The sequence below is a fragment of the Engraulis encrasicolus genome, chromosome 5 (assembly GCF_034702125.1).
Source record: "Engraulis encrasicolus isolate BLACKSEA-1 chromosome 5, IST_EnEncr_1.0, whole genome shotgun sequence".
In the NCBI taxonomy this organism is placed as follows: domain Eukaryota; kingdom Metazoa; phylum Chordata; class Actinopteri; order Clupeiformes; family Engraulidae; genus Engraulis; species Engraulis encrasicolus.
The window spans coordinates 12,300,327-12,317,168 of NC_085861.1; the positions used below are offsets into that span (position 1 = coordinate 12,300,327).

At 47.2% G+C, this 16,842-nt stretch overlaps 1 protein-coding gene across 1 annotated transcript in view; it reads left to right on the forward strand.

The window, feature by feature from the left end:
- stt3b (STT3 oligosaccharyltransferase complex catalytic subunit B) overlaps positions 1–16,842 on the forward strand; it is a 90,555-nt gene that overhangs the window by 11,186 nt on the left and 62,527 nt on the right. The window lies entirely within an intron of this gene.

Genomic DNA, 16,842 nt, shown 5'->3' on the forward strand with positions numbered 1-16,842 from the left:
TACTTACTCTCGCGATACAATGCATCGATTCATGACAAGGTATCGTGATACTTATTTTCTCAATATACTGCATGGATTCATGACAATTGATTATTTGATAACAATAAAATTCGATTTGCCACGGGTTATTTTGTTCCGTAGAGAATGGGTAATATTTCTGTTGTGATGTAAGCGCTCTCCCAGATGATAGAATGCTTAAATAGAATGAACTGACTTAAGAAAGCTACACAGCAACTGACAAATAAGCTGTATTTTACACATTTACTGAAGTAAATATCGCAATGCATCACAGTAGTACATGAATCGCAATACATCGTGATAGAATCGCATCGTGGCATGTGTATCGTGATGCGCATCGAATCGTGAACCCTTTGCCAATACCCACCCCTAAACTACAGTAGGCCTACACTACACTACACTACACTAGACTGCACTACACTACACAATGGTCTTATTCACACACGGACACGGCCAAAGGCCAAAAACGTTGTAACTGTCAGATGATTCGCAAGCAGGTCAGACCAGAAATTCACTGCGCAGAAGGCGACAAACTATATGAGCTTAAGTAGGCATAGCAGTGCTGTAGCATTATTTTATCTCATTATACTGTGTAGCTGTGTTTTTTTTTTCGACAGTAGCATGCAGCCCTGTTATCAGAAGCAAAATGATCAAGCACATGTTTTTGAATAATAATTCATTTAGATGCAAATTGCTGGGCTTCCTTTTTTGTTCCGCCACTTTCTTTCGCCCACCGTGTCCGGGTGTGGATAAGACCATTGTGTAGAGTAGTGTAGTGTAGTGTAGTGTAGGCCTACTGTAGATGGGGGTGTGTTAACTTAACAGGCGTTACATCACAGGAGCTCTTTTGTACCCTGTGGCTGTGTACACTTGTGCTCCGCTGTCAGATTCACCCTTGGAGACAGGCGTTTTGTGTCTGCTTACACACACACACACATATACACACACACACACACATATACACACACATATACACACACACACACACACACATATACACACACACACACACATGCTAGTTCAAAGTCAAAGAAAAGAAATGGTGTGTGTTATGTTCATAATTAAGATGAAATGTTAAGAAGATTAGGGCAACCCCCACCTCGCCTCCTCATTCCTCATGATGCTGGAAGAATTAATCTTTTTAAAGTGTGTGAAGGAGCGCGCCAGCTGAAGAATAGCATAAATATTTAAGGCTCTTGTTGCGGCCTTTGTTTCCGCTTGTCCCCGAACAGAACTCCCTCGCATTCACCCCCTGACTGTTCAATGACATTGTGTGTGTGTGTGTGTGTGTGTGTGTGCCTGCCTGTGTGTGTGTGTGTGCCTGCCTGTGTGTGTGTGTGTGTGTGTGTGTGCCTGCCTGTGTGTGTGTGTGTGTGCCTGTGTCTTTGTGTGTATGTCTGTGTCTGTGTGTGCCTGTGTCTGTGTGTGCCTGTGTCTGTGTCTGTGTGTGCCTGTGTCTGTGTCTGTGTCTGTGTATTAGTGTGTGTGCGTGTGTGTGTTTTCTGGGGCAATTTCTGTATACGCGTTCATGAGTACAGTGTGTGTGTGTGTGTGTGTGTGTGTGTGTGTGTGTGTGTGTGTGTGTGTGTGTGTGTGTGTGTGTGTGTGTGTGTGTGTGTGTGTGTGTGTGTGTGTGTGTGTGACTGATCAAACTGAATAGGATGGGAGGATACTGTACTGTATGTCTTTGGCTGGCTGGTTGGAGCATGTGTTTGTTTTTGCTTCTGGTTGTTCACCTGCTCCTGCTGTTTTCGGAGCCTGTCTGCTCTGGCTGTCTGGTAGGTAGGCACTACGCACCCTGCAATGATGCCACTGCATGCTTGGCTTGCCAGCACTCTGGCAATGGATGTTAATGTGGTGGTGGTGTGAGTCCAGGGCTCTTGCAAAGGTAGACGAATGTGAGAGGGTTTTTTTTGTTGTTGTCTTCATTTGTGATCGTGACTCACTCAACAGCTTGGGTCCACACACTCACACACTCACACACACACACTCACACACTCACACACACTCACACACTCACACACACACACACACACACACACACACACACACACACACACTCACACACACTCACTCACACACACTCACACACACTCACACACACTCACACACTCACACACACACACACACACACACACACACACACACACACACACACACACTCACACACACATGCCACACACACGCACACTGAAGCAGCACTGAAACGTTCTGTGGTGTATAAAAAAATCCTATCGTTATTGACAAGGAGGTATAAGCCTCTGCAGCCTTCAGCTTCGTCAAGGTTACTCTGCTCGCTCCTTCCTGACACCCTTTTGAGTTTTGAGGAGATGAATGCTGACGAGCATGTCAAGCCTTCAACAGCACCGCACAGCACACCACAGCACACCCACAGCACAGCACACCCACAGCACAGCATACCCACTGTACATCTGTCAGCATGGACGTGTGCGCCCACTCAGATGTGTGCACTGATATGTATCAGACAGGTGCTTACACGTGCACACACACACACACACACACACACACACACACACACACACACACACACACACACACACACTAGTGTCCACAGATGCATACACCCATTCTCTGTCTCTCTCTGTCTCTCTCTCTCTGTCTCTCTCTCTCTGTCTCTCTCTCTCTGTCTCTCTCTCTCTGTCTCTCTCTCTCTCTCTCTCTCTCTCTCTCTCTCTCTCTCTCTCTCTCTCTCTCTCTCTCTTGCAAACACACAGGCACGTTCGTGTCTTGCGGTGATGAGATTAAAGGTTTTTAATGAGCTTCCTGATCAGCAGTGAAAAGATGCAAGCCCTGCACATGTGAAATAGTCTACACCAAGCAGTGCACGTGCCAGTCTTTGGCTTCTTCAAGGGTGTCTTGTCTCCTTATTAATTAACTGGCAGGCATCTCTTTCTCTCTCTCTCGCTCGCTCTCTCTCTCTGCCGGTCTCTCTCTCTCTCTCTCTCTCTCTCTCTCTCTCTCTCTCTCTCTCTCTCTCTCTCCCTCTCTCTCTCTCTCTCTCTCTCTCTCTCTCTCTCTCTCTCTCTCTCCCTCCCTCTCTCCCTCTCCCCACCCTGGTCTGGTCTGAGTTAAATAGTCCATCCACGGTAGCCGAAGGGGGGCACAAAAGAGGTCAGTAGTCCCGGCCTGGGAGAGGGGTAGGCCCAGAATGTGGTCCTCATTACTTTTACTTGTATGTATTGACTTGGGGGTCCTCTTGGAATACTTTGTCCTTGGCCCAGTCAAAGCTGTCCCAAAGCAGCCCTCGGTGTGTCCACAAGGGGATGAGCACGGCTTCCTGTCTGCTTCCTCTCTGGTTGTGACCCATATTTACAGGACTGTGAGGGAGTGACCACTCCCACTCACAACACTAGCTTGTCCTCTTCTCACCAGGCATTTTCACACTTGCAATTTTCCCGTGTGTGTGCGTGCGTGTGCGTGCGTGTGCTGATGCGTCTGTGTTGGTATGTGTGTGTTAGGGCATTAGAGAGGGTGCCAAGCTGACCACACACTCACCTTGCTGCCATTTTGAGAAGATGATGGCGGGCTGTTTTTGTTTTATCGGCCATGTCTGCTCTGCGCCGCCATGTATTATTGAGCTATTTATTTTGCACCCATCTTAACTTTTTAAAAGAAAAAAAAAATCATATATTCTGCTGATTCGTCAGTACCTTGGCTTGTGCTTGCTTGCTCTTCCTGCTGACTCATGGTTATTAAACGAGGAAGGGAAAATAAGATAAAAATGCTCTTAAGCATAGGCCCAGGCGTGGCGATGATGTGGGCAGCCTTGTCCCAATGGTTAAGGAGGTGGTTGCGGGTTCGAATCCCACCCTTACCTCTCCCTACACCTCCATCCATGTCTGAAGTGCCCTTTAGCAAGCCACCTAACTCCACATTGCTCCAGGCCAGGGACTCACTGTAACCAATACCCTGTAAATAACTGCAAGTTGCTTGCTTTGAATAAAAGTGTCAGCTAAGTTTAATGTGATGTTGAGTCCTCACTTGACCACATCACCACCACAGCTGCTCAGCTCAGATGAAGGGTTGCCAGATGAGACTGATTTCCAGCCCCCCCAAAAAATGCTCAAAGCACTATATCCTGCCCAATTTGAACTAAATTCTGTAGGTTTTTATGGCCAGAAAATTACAGGAAAATCCGCTCAAATGCCCTTTTTACTCGTAATTACCTGCAGACGGGCATCCTAAGCAGAACAATTGGGCGGGAAACTGCCCAATCTGGCAACATTGCGCAGATCATGCCCATGGAGCTGCTGTGTGGAGCAGGATCATAGCTGGAGGTTTGTGACAAATGAATGGACAAAGATGAGTCATGAATACTTGCTTTCATCATGCATTTGCACGCACTCCTCACCCTTTTCTTTTTTATTCTTTTCTTTTTTCATTCTTGCGTTTTCTTTCTCCCCCCTTTCTGTTCCTTTTTCCTTTGCTCACTCTCACTATTTTTTTTGGCAGTGCCTGCGGTTCTCTTTGCCTCTCCACTCCAGTTCTGACCTATCCATTTTGTTTCGGACACTCAGTGTCAAAATGTTATGACAAATAGGAACAATGTGTCAGAGCTTTTCTGGCAGCTCTTGTCATGGTGGTATGGATGGCTAGCAGGTTCATGCGTGCAAGCGCTTGTGTGTGTGCGCGTCTCTGTAATGCCTGTTGCCAAAGCCTGCGGGTACACTCTCCCTTGCCGTATGTACCAGTCCAGTGTTTCAGAAGGGGCAAGAAATGGTAAATGAGATGTGCCAATTATGGCCCGGCCGTGGGCCGACCAGTAGGGCACTTGTGGGTTCGATTCCCGACCCGGGTCCTTTGCGGACTCCTCCCCGTCTCGCTCCCAATTCGCTTCCTGTCCACCTCTCACACTGTCCTATCAAATAAAGTCAAGAAAAAATTTAAAAAGTCTTTAAAAAGAGAGATGTGCCAATTACTGCGTTTGGGTAGTAAAAAAGCAGATTGGCATTATGCAAATTGTGGTATTGTCTGACATATGTGTTAGTCTGGGTGTGATGGTTCCTAACTGCCAGAGAGGGGAGAACAGATACAGTTAACAGCCCAGCAGAGCGCATCACATTTGGGGTTTGGGCACCAGACTTCTCCGTGGGATCCAGAGACCTGCAGAGAGCCAGCCTGGTGGAGAGTACAGCAGAGCAGACAGGGAACCAGGAAAGCTGACACATGGGCCGGCAAACAGGTCAGTCGTCGTCCCATGCCCAGGGAATAGGAGGGGCCCAAAATTGTGTCCTCATTATTACATTGTATTGAGTGCGGCTGGGCTGGGCCCTTTCAGATAACTTTGTCCTGGGCCCGACCTAAGCGGTCAGTGGGCCTGGGCGGAACAGAAGGCCTCCGATGGCACTGAGGAATGAGGAGAGGTGAGGGGAAACGGGCGACTCTCATTAAATATTGTAATTGCCTTTTGTTACCTTGACGAGCCGACGGAGTGTGGATTAATTTGGCTGAGAATAATAATGACGAGGCTTTTTTTTCAGGTCCTTGAAGAAAGGCTTGTTGACTGCGCTTTTCTTCAGGCCATTTACCTCTTAGACACACACACACACACACACACACACACACACACACACACACACACACACACACACACACACACACACACACACACACACACACACACACACACACCATTTCCCTCTATTAACCAAGAGTTCAAGCAGAGGTTTTGATTAAATTTATTGACACATGAGACCAACACATTAGTGTTTGCTGCAGCCATTCAAAGCGAGCACAGGTGGCATATGGCTAGCAAGGACATTTGGTTTCCACGGTGAGTGTCTGCCTGCCCTGCTCTCACCTGCTCTCTCTTGCCGTGATCCCCTTTGGCCTGCTGTGTTTAATTGGATGGGATTCAGGTGACTCTTCTTGTGTGCCAGGCAGCACTTGGCAGGCTCTGTTACTGTTTTGCCTCTTTTCCACTGCCGGTTTTCTGGTAGGCCTACAGCTCAACACAGCGCAACTCGTCCGCCACTTTTTGCTTTTCGGATAGGCACCATACAGCTCAATTGTAAAGCAAAAAGTGGCGGCCGAATCAAGCTGTGTCGAGCTGTAGGCCTACCAGAAAAACGGCAGTGGAAAATTGTGTCTGTGTGGCCTTCACTAAAGCCAGTGGTGGTGGAACAAGTAGGGAAAGGAGTTGCTGACCTGCAGCTGAGGTGTGGACTGGAGAGCGAGAATAGCCCAATTATCATCGACTTTCAAATCTCGTACCGAGATTCTGGTCTGACCAACAAGATGACAGATAACGTTTCCAAGCGGTATGGTTAACCCACCTCCCTTGGTTTGCAGCTGGCCTATGCCAGAAAGGGCTGAGCCGAAGTTTAAATCAAACATTTTCTCAGTCCCAATAGAACGTCTCTGCTTAACCATGTCGCTGTCTTGAACACGCCTTTACCCAGGGCATTGGAGCTGCTCAAAGTCTATTGCTTCTCGACAAAGTGGGTGGAGTTCCCCAGCCCGGCAGAGCTCAGAAAGTACTTGAAAGAGCCCAAGCACTGACTAATTTAGCAATGCCAATGGGTGTTGCGTCATTAGGATGGCGTAGCCTGGCTAGGGACAGAGGTGAATGGAGCACTGTCATCGCCGGGCAGCCATCATCACTTTTTCACAAGTGTGCCAGAAACCATGTGAGCATGTATTAGCAATACCTTTTGGATCATGTCCCCCTGGAAGTTGGACAGCAGTGCATGTGTTGGTGTGCGTGCGTGTGTGTGGTGAATTGGGTCTTATTTCAGTGTGACTATCTATGACTTATGCTAGACCCAGCCACTATGGACCTTACCCATCTAAGAATCCTGATCCTAACCTACGTTGACCTTGTGACTCTACAATCTCTTTCTATCTCTTCTTCCTCTGCCTTCCTGCCATCTCTGCCTCTCCTCTCTTCCTCTCCTTTTAAATCCATCTGCAACAATTGTGTTTTTTTTCTCATTTGTTAAGCACTTTGAGTTGCATCCCTTGTATGATACAGTGCTATACAAATACTATTATTATTATTATTATTATTATATATTACAGCATCCATCAAGAAAAACTGGTGCACAGCGCGCACACACACACTGATGTTGGAATGAATGTTAGTAAGTGCTGCCTTGGAGCCAGGGTTGCTGACAGCTGTGGTTGGGCCCGGGACGAAAGTCATTTGAAATGCACCCCACTCCATACATAGTTTGTAATGGGGACCTCCATCCACCCGCCCCTCGTATGGGCCCAGGACCACTTTGTCCCCCCACGTCGGCTTCCTTGCTGGCAGCATTAGTCATCTTCTACTGGCGCCACTTCTCAATAGTCCCCAACCACACCAAGACAAAACGCCAGCCAGCCTTTGCCAGTGTGTGTGCCGTGCCTGCCTGCCTGCCTGCCTGCCTGCCTGCCTGCCTGAAATCCCCTTCCTTGATTTATGCTCCATCATCATCTCTGAGCTAGGCCCGGGTGGCTCTAGACGGCAGGCAGCATCCTTGTTTTAACTCCAGGATTTCTTTTTGTCTGATTTATCTTCTGCTGCATTGTTCCCGCCCGCGCCCGCACTGTCTGCAAGACAGATGCTTACCGTTGCATCGCACGTTTAAAGCACTCCGCAGTTAGGCAATGCTGGTTTCAAGCTGGCAGAATTGAATCCCACCGGTGAGAGTTTTCGTGTCCTCGTGCTGTTCACTTCACATGATGCTTCACATGCTAGATGTTGCTGCTTCACGCCAGTGAGAAGCATTGGTTGGATAGATGTACTCAGACTTACCACTGGCAGAATTATTCACAGACTTTCTTAACTGTTCAATCCATCCATCCGTACTTTTCCGTGTTGGCTTGTGCCGCTTGGCTGGCACAGAGGCTGATGAATACGTTTTCTTTTTTATTGCCCCTCTGGTGCCGTTAAAAAACTCCCTGTTTGTGCAGAAGGAAGCAAGCAGGCAACGACGTATCTATGTGCGTTTCATCTCATCTCATCGCTGACGCCCTTATTTAGATTCCCCCCTTCTCATAAGGGCCATGTTGCTAGTTTAGTTTGGTGTGTCGTCTGTACGGTAGTGGAGAATTCTGTGCGCCGTCGTGCCAGCCAGCGTTGTGGAAAGGAAACCACCTCTGGGGCCCGGCGTCTGGTTAAAGAGAGCTGTGCTTCTCATTACCACCTCTTCCCCCGCCACTGACACTGCGCCATTGTCAGATGTGTCAACAGTCTTAATAAAGGCCCTTTCAGCTACCGCATCTCCTGCTTTGTTTCTTCTCTCTCCTTTTTTTGTCACTCTGCATCCCTGTTGCAGCTCACAGCTGCCGCTTTGTCTGCGAGTGGAGGCATCTCTCCAATTATTCATATATATATTTATTTTTTCCTTCTTGCTCTTTGCACGAGCAGATTTGCTCTGCTGTTCTGTTGTTTCAGCGTGTAGCTTTTCCATCCGTTTTATTCTTGTTTCCAGTGATGTAGCTGTTTCAAGTTGTTTTTTTTCTTTCATATCCACAAACTACTTGTTTGGGTAGAGAAGGATGCCCTTCTGCTTCTCATCAGAATGCAACATACTTATATTTGGTCAGTCTGAGAAGCACCATTATGCGCCAGCACGTTTTCTGTCTGCAATGGAAAAAACTTTGAAATGAGTTGAAACCACTATCTTCAGTCTGTACAAAGAAATGTTTTTTTGTTTTGTTTTCGTTCTTTTTTTTTCTTTTTTTCATTTCTTTCCCCTATACAGAAGCTGTGCAGAGGTATGTGGACACGCTTGTACTGAGTTGATGAGTGCTGGTTGCCTAGACAACCTCCCATGTAGGCTCTGGCAGGGAGACGAAGTGATTTCATTTTGTATTAGTTTTTTGTTTCTCGTTTATGATGAATCTTGTTGCTTTGAGTGGAACATAACACTTTCTAATGAAGGAAAAATTGTATCTCGATTGAATCCAATTGAACAGTCATAATAATCTCTCAATGATGCCTTTTTTTGTAGTCCAATTTCTTTCTGTTCCATATATCTTTTTCTGTGGTGCACATGATTTTACGAATTATGGCCAACTGCTGTATAAAGTCAAGGTGGCACCTGTTTGACAACTTTGATAGATTAGCTTGGAAACGACGTAATTTTTAGAGCACTAGTTATAAGCTTACAGCACATAACTCTCCCTATTTACTGTCCCTGGCTGTACTCTTTGAGGCTGGGCAAGGATGCAGACTCTATGCTACTGGCTTTGCTTGAGAAGTACATGTTCGCCTGCCAACAGCGAAAGACAGTCAAACTAGCGGATGTTTTGGCTTCTGTGCAGTGATAAGTAAGGAGGATTCGGTTCGCTGGCTTCAGGAGTGAGGCCCTTTTCCAAACCCTCCCTACCTCCAGTCTTGGCTCAATCCCATGACCTCCCATGGAAACAAGTCAGGCCATGCCTCCTCGTGGCAGTGCTGGATGGACACTGCAGACCTGCATCGTTAACTTAACTGGACACTCTCCCATTTGCTTTTTACAGGAGCTTGATTTTGTCCTCTGGCCAGCTGCAGAGATGGGGGTGGAAGAAAAAGTTTTTTTTTGTGTGATGTGGTTGTGTAATTGGCGCACTAGTTGCTGAGTCGCTGCCCGAAGCTCAGAGAGTCCTGGCTCTTTGCTTCCCTATTTTGATGATGACGACACAGGGCATTGAGCTCCAGCTTTCCTTAATCCTCAGGAGTCCTCTACAGCAGTGGTTCCCAACCTATGGGTCGGGACCCCCCTTATGGGTCGCCAAAGATCCACAGGGGGTCGCGGAGCCCTCTTGATTTTAAGGGGTTTCGTTTTAAATATATATAGCCCATGTTGAATAAAAGACAAAGCATTTAACTAATAAATGCATAGACGCAACAAATTGAAAGTGCTACATTAAACATTTATTCTATATTTGACCAAAGACGAATTGAGGAATAAAATAACTAAAATAAGTTTTCGCAGGAAACGGAGGGCATCTTGTGACTCCGTCTCGTGCGGGCGCTCGCGTGGTTGGGTCACCAAAGCTTACAATAGTAAAAACATGGGTCCCTTAAGAAAAAGGTTGGGAACCACTGCTCTACAGCAGTGTTTCTCAACCTTTTCTTAGGCTAGGCACCCTTTCAATTAATGACAAATTTCAAGGCACCCCAAACCAATAAGCCGTAACATGGCATCGCATCCGATACCACACAAGCTTAGAAAAGTAACACATTTGGAGACATCACACGACCTACGTTCGAAGTTGCAGCTGACTGGGGCGACCTACAGTATATTTACTTTATTGTGCGTAAATGGCAGATGAAATATTCCACTGACTTCAATTTAATCCACTGAATTTATTTATGAGCCACATTTCTGCGGCACCCCTGAGGGCGGCCCGTGGCACCCCAGGGTGCCCCGGCACCCCTGTTGAGAAACACTGCTCTACAGCTCCTCGACCACTGTCCACAATCACTGCATCTCCTAACCACTGCTCTGTCCCCATGTCCACCACGGCATCTCCTAACCACTGCTCTGTCCCCATGTCCATCACTGCATCTCCTAACCACTGCTCTGTCTCCTTGTCCATCACTGCATCTCTTTACCTAGGGGTTCCCAAACTTAACCATGACATGGCCCCGATATAGCCAGTGAAGTGCAGCTAAGCTGCCACACTTTTTTGAAAACCACTCTCCTAACCTTTGCCCTGTCCCCATGTCCACCACTGCATGCATCTCGTAACCCCACTGCTCTGTGTTCTTGTCCATTGGATGTAAGCGTAGTCACCCATCACAGCTGCGCTGTTTGGGTGCAGTGGTGTGTGTAATGCCGTGTCCAGACCAAGAGCGAACTACGCTGCCTGGTAGCGTGGGTAGCAGAAGAAGTTTCGCCTAGGATTCGCTGTATTCGCTGCAGACGCAGCATTGGCATGTTTGATTCAGCTAATCACATAATGGCTCTGGCTTGACAGCCTGGGACATTCGGAGATATGAACGTTCCGATTTGTTTTCGCCGAACAGCGTCAGAGCGAATTCGCCTGCGACATTAGATTTAGTTTAATCGTCAAAATTCGCTCTGGTCGCGCAAGAAGCTTCGCTCCTGGCGAATTCGCTTTTTGGTAGCACAGGTCGCGTGCCCTCCATAGAGAAATAATGACTTCCGTCGCTTCATTCGCTCCGTTCGCTCCTGCTCTGTACACGGCATAGCAGTATGGGCAGGCTGCAAAAACACAATGCCTCATGCGGTGTGTGTGTGTGTGTGTGTGTGCGTGCGTGCGTGCGTGCGTGCGTGCGTGCGTGCGTGCGTGCGTGCGTGCGTGCGTGCGTGCGTGCGTGCGTGCGTGCGTGCGTGCGTGCGTGCGTGTGCACATGGCTTAAGTGTCACCCGTGGCATGCAGAAGATCCAGCAGGCCATGCCAAGGTGCTCAATCACCTGCTGTTGTGGTGGCAGCGGAGCAGACGAGCTGGCTTCACATCTGCTTTTTCCCGGCTCAGTGGGGTCCCCTTGACATGACCTTCTGCCAGGTGCCTGGACAAACACATGGGCGAACACACACACGCTCGCGCACACACTCGCGCACAAACACGCACTCACACACACGCACTCACACACACGCACTCACACACACGCACTCACACACACACGCACTCACACACACACGCACTCACACACACACGCACTCACACACTAACCACACGCACTCACTCACACGCACACCACACGTACTCACACACACGCACACCACACGTACTCACACACACACACCACACGTACACACACCACACGTACACACACCACATGTACACACCACACCACACGTTCACTCACACACACACACACACACCGGCTTGCTTGATTGCCTTCTCTGTATCCACCAGTCTCCCCCACCCCTGGGGGCCAACACAAGCACTGGCAGCGTTATTGTGCTGCAACTGCATGGGTCAGTAATTACATGATGCATCCACCTGCGTGGGTGGGTGACTGTTACACGCCGCACCTGTGTGGGTGGCTGTTCATGTTGCCCTCAGGCCAAGCTCTGGACACTGGGCATCTCGCCACTGTCTGGCGATCACCATGGTAACGGCTATTGTAGGCAGACAGTCTCGCTGTCCATCCCCCCCCCCCCCCTATCACCACCCATCCCCCCACCAAGTCCAACTCTGCCTCCACTTTTTATCTTTTTTTTTGGTGGCTTTGCAGCAGGGAAGCCGGCAACCCTTTGTTAGGGACCTACAGTAGCCTACTACAGGCATGGCAGACATACTCTGTTGTTTGTGGTTTGTTTGTGGTGGTGATTTGTTGTGAAGTGGTGAGGGATGAGGAGTTATTTTCCTCTCACTTCCTTCCACAACTTCCCAATATCGCTCACGTTTGGCCTCTCGGGCAAGTTTCATTTTCACTCACAACCTCACATATCTTAAAATAAACAAGTGGCCTGGCATATGCGCTTTCTCCCCACCCCTAGTTCTGCCCTTCATAATGGTCACAGGCATTTGCCAGTCTGACTCCTTGTAATAGAAAGCAGTCAAGACTTGCAAAAGTGTGCTAGAGCCTATACCCGGTTTGTCACCTTTCAGCTCACTAACTGGATAATGTCGAATGGATGTGATCTATGCATCTATGCGGCTAATATATGAAAGACTTAGATGTCCAGGCTAACTAGAATTTCATCTGAATATCCGATATACCCAATACAATAAACTACCCAATAGGGCAGTCATAGATAAGAGGGCAGTCATGAAGCGGTTAGGGGCGTCAGACTTGTAGCCCAAAGGTTGCCGGTTCGACTCCCAACCCGCCAGGTTGGTGGGGGGAGTAATTAACCAGTGCTCTCCCCCGTCCTTCATGACGGATGTACCCTGAGCATGGTACCGTCCTGCCGCACTGCTCCCTTGGGGCGCTATCGGGGGCTGCCCCGTTGCACGGCTGAGGCATAAATGCAATTTCATTGTGTGCTGTGGAGTGCTGTGTCACAATGACAAGGGGAGTTGAAGTTTCCCAGTCGGGTTTTCATAAGCGTTCAGGCCATAGAGAGCTGCAGCTGACTAGAAGAGAAGCTGTTCATAGCCATCTGAGAGCCATGGCAACCAGGCAAGGTTGTTTGCACAGTGCACAGCCTGAAGCAGAGTGTAATATTCCTGAATCAATTCTTTGATTAAAGCGATAACTATCACTCTGATGAAAAAGAAAATGTGTTTCTTAGACATGGAGAAATATGGGACATCTGTACTTCTAATGTTCCATTTATTCACTTTTGTAGTTCTAGTGCTCCACTTATCCGCTTTTGTTTTCAGCGGAGATCCTGCCGCCTTTGGCTTTTCCGACTAGTGACTGCGGTAATCTTTCCACCTGAGCAATTGCAGGGGATTATCGAGTGTGTTTCTTTGCCCGCCAGAGGATGGATAACAATATCACTCCGCCATATTTCACCCAAGGCAATAAATAACATGGCGAGAGAGGTGGTAATAAATAAAAAGCGTTCACTGTGGGGGTATAAATGGATTTTCCCCACCCCTCTTTGAATACAGCGTTGTTGTTTGTACTGTATATTCCCCTGTACAACATTTTGTTCTCTTGCTACCCTTTCTCCTTGTCTTGCCACCTCGATATTTTGCTGTTGTCGAAAGACGGCTGGCAGCCACACTTTGGCCTCCTCTTTATCGGCCCGTGGTCATGTGTTCTCGTTCCCTAGTAGATCATTCACCTCTGCTGTGCGGTGCTGTGATTCACAATGCAAACACTTGGGGCCCCAGCCTACAGTAGTGTGCCAGTGAGGCGGAGATTGGACACTTACTCCAGTAGAAACTAGAAGCACTCAGAGAGTGCAAACCTCCGCCAAGGCCATGGGGTTCACTGACGCCATAACAGCTACACGCTGTGGAATCCTGTGCCTATACTGTAATATAACTTACCAACTTTTGACTGTGTTGCACCCTATTTTAGAAAGACCCTAAGTCTTTCTGCCTCATTTTTGTGGAGTTAGAAACTGGAATGGAATTTGCCCTACCCTGCAATATTTTGTAAAAATTCCTGGACTTTTTGAGTCATCCTGTTTGACAGACAAACAAAACAACGTGGCCGAAAACATAATCTCCTTAGTGGAGGTGATTACAGGTCTGTGAGTAAGGGGAAAATAGGAGATGGATGAAGGTTGGTTTGTAAACCAGGGTCAACATGTTTTTGTATAGCCTAACTCAGTGGTTCCCAACCTTTTTCTTAAGGGACCCATGTTTTTACTATTGTAAGCTTTGGTGACCCAACCACGCGAGCGCCCGCACGAGACGGAGTCACAAGATGCCCTTCGTTTCCTGCGAAAACTTATTTTAGTTATTTTATTCCTCAATTCGTCTTTGGTCAAATATAGAATAAATGTTTAATGTAGCACTTACAATTTGTTGCGTCTATGCATTTATTAGTTAAATGCTTTGTCTTTTATTCAACATGGGCTTTATATATTTAAAACGAAACCCCTTAAAATCAAGAGGGCTCCGCGACCCCCTGTGGATCTTTGGCGACCCATAAGGGGGGTCCCGACCCATAGGTTGGGAACCACTGGCCTAACTGACTTATTTTTTTGGGGGGAGATGGGACAGTGATTACTGTGACAGGAAGCGAGTGGGGAGAGAGAGATGGGGAAGGGTTGGCAAAGGACCCGGGCAGAATCAAACCCGGGTCAGTCGCATAGTATCAGACGAGTGCCCTACTGTAAGAGCCATGGTAGGGCCCTAACAAACTTCTGAAACACAGAGCAACTGGATCAGGGGTGGCATTTTCGAATGCGTCTTTGCTAACGATGGTAGCAACGTCCTTCGTAAGAGGGACTCGACTCTCTCGACAGCGACGCTCACCACTGAATCCAAGGGAATGGTGTTACGTCTTCAGGCGGTTTTAAGACGGTTAGCAACGACAAGAATCGAGAAACGGACCACTGGACCCTGAGGTGTTGGTTCGCTAGTCTCCTTTGACGGACAAATGAGTGCAGTGGGTGTTATTCAAGTGACAGGATTCTGGGCCAGTTGTCATTTTGTCTCTTTCAATCACGTCATGTGCTTTGGGTTTGCAGACTTTGCACAAAGGGAACTATACCCTAGACTGTTGTACAGAGACCTCCGATATGAAAATGTTTATTCATAGTTTTACTGAAGCATTCATTTTTACTTCCTCATTTTTGTAGGATATGATCAGTGGATGGAGACTAGACTAAACTTAGTTCTCGGATCGGAACACTGACAACGATACAACTTCACAAACACAATGACACCACCGCCACCACCACATTTTGCACGTGTTTTTTTTTCCTTTTTTGGATGGGTGCCTTGTTTTTACGTAACATTGGTTAAAAACCTACAAAACTAAGTTTTCCTTTAAAAAAACAAATTTCAATGAAAGAAGATGTGATGCATTATGTTTCATATTAGTCTTAAATGAGAAGAACAATTTTTAAGATTTATGTAAAGGTTTACATGTCAAATATCCTGCGGTGTGACTGTAACATTAATGAAACCTGGAATATAATATATAAATTAACCAACAACATTTTGAATAATGTATGAAGCATTTGGCACGATTGCATAAATATTAACTTTATATTAAGACAAAAAACTCAAGACAGTAATATTAACTACAAGTTCAATTTCGTAACACAAATTGCGTCCTGTGGGGTGACATGTATGTCAATGTTTGTGAATGGCCAGCTGCAAGGCCAACTACAAGGGTCTTAAAGACTGGCTCCTAACCAGTCAGTAATCGAACCAGGGTCGGCCGCATAGTGGATCGAGTGCCCTACCTTTAGGCCACATTGTAAAATGTTCCTCCTCCAACTGTTGCTTGCAAAACTTGACTGTCCATTGCTCTGTCTCAGTCTCTCTCCATTGTGTGCTGTTATGATGGTGTCTTGCATTTGCTATCATTTTTACTTCCTCATTTTTGTAGGATGTGACCATTGGATTGAGTCTAGACTAGTTCTCGGATCGAAACACTGACGGCGATACAACTTCACAAACACAATGACACCACCACCACCACTGCATTTTGCACTCGTAACGTGTTCCTCCTCCTACTGTTGCTAGCAAAACTTGACGGTACATTTCTCTGTCTCAGCCTCTCTCCATTATGTGCGGTTATGATGGGTGTCTTGCATTTGCTAGTTAAATACCTCAGGGGTGAGTGGAGCCAATGTAGTGATCTAATGTGGCCTGGAGTGCACTGCACTGAACTGAACTGCATGGCGCGCTGCGCTGCGCTTCCACTAAAGGGGAATAAATGCGTTAACGTTTCCAGTCCGGTGCTCGTCAATTCACTGGGAAAATGGCACCGGATGCTGTGGAGAACTGAAGGGGAAAAATTCAATCTGCCCTGCTGATTAACTTTTCCCATTTGAAGCGGCGAAGAATGTTTTGATTGTAGCGCTTAAACGGAATCCCACACTCTTTTTTGTTTCTTTTCTCCCTCCAGCTTTCACACGTTCTCATTTGTGCAAACTAACACAAGCGCGCACGCACAGAATCCATTGAAAGAAATGTGGTGTTGCTTTTGTTTTTAAAATATTTCTTTGGCTTTTTATGCCTTTATTGTGACAGGATGGTTACAAACTGGAAATGAGCGGGGGAGAGAGAGACGTGGAAGGTTCGGCAAATGACTTTTGTCATGCCTTTGTTTTTTTTTGCTTTTTTTTGCATTCATGTTCAAGTGTGCCAGTGGCCAGAGGCTTGTACACACAGGCTACTGTGAGCTTATGGTCGGACATATGCAGCATTGCACGGGTCAAAGGGACTGTCCCATTGCGTCGTGTGCACTCGACAAGAACAGAGCTGGCCCTGTCAGATAGATGCGCAGCGCAGACGAGACTGGCGTTCTTGATCTTGCATAATTGACAACTTTG